The sequence below is a fragment of the Bos grunniens genome, chromosome 10, assembly GCF_055505025.1.
Source record: "Bos grunniens cultivar Pamir isolate PY7600 chromosome 10, Bosgru_T2T1.0, whole genome shotgun sequence".
Classification (NCBI taxonomy): Eukaryota; Metazoa; Chordata; class Mammalia; order Artiodactyla; family Bovidae; genus Bos; species Bos grunniens.
Window position 1 is genome coordinate 38,476,316 of NC_141174.1, and position 6,544 is coordinate 38,482,859.

At 38.9% G+C, this 6,544-nt stretch overlaps 1 protein-coding gene and 1 long non-coding RNA gene across 3 annotated transcripts in view; one reads left to right on the forward strand and one right to left on the reverse strand.

Annotated features, from left to right (window-relative positions):
- Positions 1–6,544, forward strand: part of LOC147364368 (uncharacterized) — a 93,957-nt gene that overhangs the window by 47,986 nt on the left and 39,427 nt on the right. The window lies entirely within an intron of this gene.
- SLC30A4 (solute carrier family 30 member 4) overlaps positions 1–6,544 on the reverse strand; it is a 32,138-nt gene that overhangs the window by 22,991 nt on the left and 2,603 nt on the right. The window lies entirely within an intron of this gene.

The following is a 6,544-nucleotide window of genomic DNA, read 5'->3' on the forward strand; positions in this document are numbered from 1 at the left end:
GCTTCTACTCAACCTACTAATTCTGCTGCTGCCGCTTAGTTGCTTCAGTTGATTCCAACTCTGTGCGACCCTATTGACTGCAGCCTGCCAGGCTTCTCTGTCCATGGGATTCTCTTGGCAAGAGTCCTAGGGTGGGTTCCCATGCCCTGCTTCAGGCGATCTTCATGACCCAGGGATCAAACCTGGGTCATATTCTTTACTGCTAAGTACTGTTAGTGAACTTAATAACCACCATATCTAAATATTACAATAAAGCTGAACAAAAGGTATTCACTAATTTGGGAGGGCTTGAACATAAACTAAAGAAATTTGTAAGATAGTCAATAGTTCAAAACAAAAGATAAAAAATAACTGATTCTCTTAGATATAAATAGCAGTGTCTCCTAATAGAGGGATAAAAGATGGCATTTAGAATACAATTTTTTTGTACTGGTTTTCCAGTAAAGAATAATAATGTATATATTTCATATATTTGGGTGTGTGTATCTGTGTCTGTATATATAAATTTATATTTATTATATATGTGTGTGTATTATATATATATATACACACATAAATATGTACACTATTTATTATTTTTATTTTGTTCCATTATGGTCAACCAATTTTCCTATCACCATTCAGAGAATAAATTTTTATTATACAGAGTATTCAAGCTTGTATGTATATCACAATCACCTGGAAGGTTTGTTAAACTATGGACTTCTTGACCCTACTCCCAGAATTTCTAATTCAGTAGATCTGGATGAGGCCTGAGAATTTACATTTCTAACATGTTCCCAGGTCATCACTGATGCTTCTGGTTTTGGAACCACACTATGAGAACTACTGTTATAGTGTACTGCAGAATTTCATGATCAGGATGTTGTGACACTTAAATGTGCTGAGCTGTTGATTCCCCTGTTCCTACGATGGGTGTGAAGAGCCAAGAGCAGCAGAAGTGGGGCTGATGATCTTGTAGACACATCCATTTATCCCAGTGTTGTCTATACAAATACCATTTTTTAATGTTTTCCCTGACATGAAAAAGCTGGAAATCACTGAGAGAAAATACAGCTTGGTGGTTAATAGCAACAGTTTAGTTCAGTTGCTGAGTCGTGTCCAACTCTTTGCAACCCCATGGACTGCAACATGCCAGGCTTCCAGGACTTTGAAATTTCAGAGACTTTGAGCAAGTTACTTACTCATTTTTGAGCTTCAATTTACTCATCTATAAAATGAGGATAATACCTAAAGCCACACTGTCCAGTAAAACTGAGATGATGGAAATATTTTATCAGCGCTGGCCAGTGGAGTAGCTGCTAGTCACATGTGGCTTTTGAGCATTTGAAATATGGCTAGAGCAACTAAGGGATTGAATTTATTTTAGTCAGCCTAAAGAGCCACATGTGGCGATCACCAGCAAAGAAAGCAGGGTAAGGACCTCTGAAAATCATCTCCTCCATACAAGGCACAGAACATGGGCAAAAATGGTCCAAACCAGCTTTCTGAAAACTATGCACATTAATTAAACAAAGGCTGATACAAGTAGCATTTATTCAAGGAAAAAGTTTCAACCTTGATAAGAAGCTCAGTAGCTCTGTGACATTTTAACTTGCTTTATACCCAATCTCTCCCTCTTCAATTCCATGGTAGCCTTGGAAACTAACAAGCAGTAACCACAGTGAAAACCTCAGCCTGGCAGCCACTGTAAGGAATAGGATGGAGTTGAAAGTGAAAGTGTTAGTCGCTCAGTTGTGTCTGATCCTTTGTGACTCCATGAACTGTAGCCAGCCAGGCTCCTCTGTCCATGGGATTCTCCAGGAAAGAATACTGGAGTGGGTTGCTATTTTCTTCTCCTGGGGATTGAACCCGGATCACCCGCATTGCAGGCAGATTCTTTACCATCTGAGCTACCAGGGACATCCTGGATGGAGTTAGAGGTCATTAAAAGCCCCACTGCCAGGATTGACCTGTCTGGTGATTCCCTCAGAGACTATACTTGCAAGGTTCTTTTTATTTGACTTGACTTGGAACTTGGCCCTGGTGCAAACCACAGTGAATGTTTGTCAAAAACAATAAGAGACAGTTGTTAACACACCAGTTGCCTGCAGCAATAAATAAGTCTTCTGAAATTTTACAATGACGTACCTTGGTGTGGTATTATTTTCATCCAATTTGGGCTTTTATTGACTCTGTCTGTAATTATATACCCGTCGGTTCTGGGAAAATTTCTTAAACTATGTTGCTGATAATTTCTTTCTTATGCTTTCTCTATTCCCCAAACCCCTATTATTTGGAACTTGAACTCATATACTAGCTTTCTTGCCTTTCTTCTCCCATGATCTTCTATCTCTCTGCTCTATTCTGTAAGAGACTATCTTAATTCATCTGCTAATTTGTTTGGAGTTAAAAAATATTTTAATGTTTTTATTATTCAAAATATATTTTTCTACTCTGAATTTCTTTTTAAGAATAGCCTATTCTTGTTTCATAGATTCATGATCTCATTTTATCTCTATGGATACTTATTCCATTATTACACTATTATATCTGACTGGCTCTTAAACAAGTTTTCATAAACTTTCCTTATTTTAGCCTTCCTCTTTACCCACTTAGAGGGGTACCTGATACAACCAATTCTAGTCCTGCTTAGTATTCTCTAGTGCAGTTCTCAATTGTAGTACTCAGGATCAGCAGCATCAGCATCTCCTGGGAACTTGTTAGAAAATTCTACCCCGGAACTACTTAATTAGGAACTCTGGTCCAGCAATTTGTGTTTTAACAAGTTATCTAGGTGTTTCTGATGCACTAGCATAAACTGGATTGGGTCTTGGTTTTTCCCACTGCTTGTTTAGGAATTGGCTTTCTTGGGCCTATTAATACAGTTACACCTTTTACATGATTCCTTTCTAGTTTGTGTTGCTATTGTCTCCTTTCCAGTTTTCCCCATCTGTGTGGAGATACAGAGAAGGCGATGGCACCCCACTCCAGTACTCCTGCCTGGAAAATCCCATGGATGGGGGAGCCCAGTAGGCTGCAGTCCATGGGGTCACTCAGAGTCAGAGAGGACTGAGCTACTTCACTTTCACTTTTCACCTTCATGCATTGGAGAAGGAAATGGCAACTCACTCTAGTATTCTTGCCTGGAGAATCCCAGGGACAGGGGAGCCTGGTGGGCTGCCGTCTATGGGATGGCACAGAGTCGGACACGACTAAAGCGACTTAGCAGCAGCAGCAGCAGTGTGGAGATAATATATATATATTCCATATATGTATGTGGATATATGTATATGTGTGTGTGTCTGTGTGTGTGTATACATATATCTTTTTCATTCCCATGCAGCTGTTAGAGCAGTCAGTAACTGTTACTAAATCCAAAGGATATTTTAGTTCTCATCTTATTGGGCCTCTCAGCAGCTTTAACTTATTTATTTCCAATTTGAAATACTCTTTTCTTCAGTTCTGGGATACTTGTTTGCCTTCTGCCCAACTTCTAAAGTGGTAGTTACTCAAGACTTGGGCTCTCGAGATAATTTTTTCTATTCCTATGGCATCTACCTTGACCTCCCTTCTGAATGACAGACTTACACATAATAGGTCACTAGACATTTTTACATGCCTATTTCACATACATGTAATACTTAACATGTCTAAAACAACCCTTGAGCCCATGCTTAAATCCTGTTCTGTATTTTCTCCCTTCCCTGCTTCATAAATGATACACATTTACATACACTAAGCAGGTTAGGTACGAAATTTCAGAATCATTCCTGATATTGCTCTCCCATCAATTCTCACATTCAACTCATTAGCCATTTTGCCAAAGCTACCTCTAGAATGTTTCTCAATCAGTGTATTTTTCTCCATCCACTCTATTTCAAGTCATAATCACTTCCTATTGGGACTTCTGTGAAATATATTTGCTTCTGCTCTTGTACCAGCCAATCCACTCTCCATATGAGTCAGAGTTATCTTTTTAAAAAGTAAATCCCATCATGTCAGTCTCTACTCAAAAGCCATCACTGGGTCCCCATTGTACTTAGAATTAAAGAATAGACTCATTTAAAATGGTCTGTCAGGACCTACTTGATCTGGGCCCCCTACCTCTTTCCCGCTTACTATATTCTGGCCAACTGGTCTTCTTTTTAGGTCCTCTTAAAGAACTGATGGTTTTAGGACTTTTGAATTTGCTGTTCTCTTTGCTTGGAAAAAAGTCCTCTTCCATTCCCTTTTCTTAAATAACTCCTAATATTCTTTTTTTGGTTTAACTGTATCTGGTTCATATATAAACCATGTCCTATTGATTACTATGTCCTATAGTATCTTGTTCTTTTTCTTCACAGTACTTAAAACCACTTGCATTTTAAATTTACTTGCATGTTTAACATCTGTGTCCTCCATTACAGGAGGACATAATGGCCTCCAAACATTAGACTAAGTGTTTTAGATAGTAGGGATCAAATAGTTTTGTTCTCCATTGTGTATCTGGAACACCACAGCACACTGCCTGGTATACAGTAAGTATACCAAGAAATACTGCTGAATGGAAAGAACTGACCTTTCTGAACGGAAAGAAAGGACGTAAGGACATAATGTCCTCCAAACATTAGATTAAGTATTTTAGATAGTAGGGACCATAATAGTTTTGTTCTCCATTGTGTATCTGGAACACCACAGCACACTGCCTGGTACACAGTAAGTATACCAAGAAATACTTGCTGAATGGAAAGAACTGACCTTTCCATTTCTGAATGGAAAGAACATCTCAGAGCAAACCCAAGATTCAAAATCAAGTCTCCTCTTTCAGATTTTTAAATTATTTCATTTTAAAAATTACTCCATACTTTCTATATCAGTTCACTTCAGTTCAGTTGCTCAGTCGTGTCTCTTTGCAACCCCATGAACTGCAGCACGCCAGGCCTCCTTGTCCATCACCAACTCCCAGAGTTCACCCAGACTCACGTCCATTGAGTCAGTGATGCCATCCAGCCATCTCATCCTCTGTCGTCCCCTTCTCCTCCTGCCCCCAATCCCTCCCAGCATCAGAGTCTTTTCCAATGAGTCAACTCTTTGCATGAGGTGGCCAAAGTACTGGAGTTTCAGCTTTAGCATCATTCCTTCCAAAGAAATGCCAGGGCTGATCTCCTTCAGAATGGACTGGTTGGATCTCCTTGCAGTCCAAGGGACTCTCAAGAGTCTTCTCCAACACCACAGTTCAAAAGCATCAATTCTTTGGCGCTCAGCCTTCTTCACAGTCCAAATCTCACATCCATACATGACCACAGGAAAAACCATAGCCTTGACTAGACGAACCTTTGTTGGCAAAGTACTGTCTCTGCTTTTGAATATACTATCTAGGTTGGTCATAACTTTCTTTCCAAGGAGTAAGCGTCTTTTAATTTCATGGCTGCAGTCACCATCTGCAGTGATTTTGGAGCCCAAAAAATAAAGTCTGACACTGTTTCCACTGTTTCCCCATCTATTTCCCATGAAGTGATGGGACCGGATGCCATGATCTTTGTTTTCTGAATGTTGAGCTTTAAGCCAACTTTTTCACTGTCCACTTTCACTTTCATCAAGAGGCTTTTGAGTTCCTCTTCACTTTCTGCCTTAAGGGTGGTGTCATCTGCATATCTGAGGTTATTGATATTTCTCCCGGCAATCTTGATTCCAGCTTGTGTTTCTTCCAGTCCAGCGTTTCTCATGATGTACTCTGCATATAAGTTAAATAAGCAGGGTGACAATATACAGCCTTGACATACTCCTTTTCCTATCTGGAACCAGTCTGTTGTTCCATGTCCAGTTCTAACTGTTGCTTTCTGACCTGCATACAGATTTCGCAAGAGGCAGGTCAGGTGGTCTGGTATTCCCATCTCTTTCAGAATTTTCCACAGTTGACTGTGATCCACACAGTCAAAGGCTTTGGCATAGTCAATAAAGCAGAAATAGATGTTTTTCTGGAACTCTCTTGCTTTTTCCATGATCCAGTGGATGTTGGCAATTTGATCTCTGGTTCCTCTGCCTTTTCTAAAACCAGCTTGAACATCAGGAAGTTCACGGTTCATATAGAAGACGTTTTATTTCTAAGTGCTTTTGACACATTGCAATAAATGCTCTACTGTTTACCATTTAATTCTATGTAACATTCTGAATAATATTGTTAACGTCTATTCTAAGTACTAGCATCTCTACAGTGTTTGACAAGATTTTCATACTTGGAAAATCAAGTTAGTATTTGAAAAGAAATGCTTATTGTACCTTTCACAAAACATCATTTACCAAGTAAGAGACTTAAAAAATGTCAGGGCAATTATATCCTAGTAATTTTTATAGGTGTAAACTCTAATTTTAAGGGGGAAATTGTGATTAAATGTGATTTAACTTCAAATATTCAATATTAACTGAATGACTCCCAGTTCATGTGAATTTGGGCATCATTGACTCAGTCTGCTGAGAGCATACCTTATCTGATCTCAGCTTCTATTCCTTTCTTTACAGTGTAAACATTTATAATTCTCAAACAGTAATTATTAATTCAACAAAAATGTATTGAATGTATACT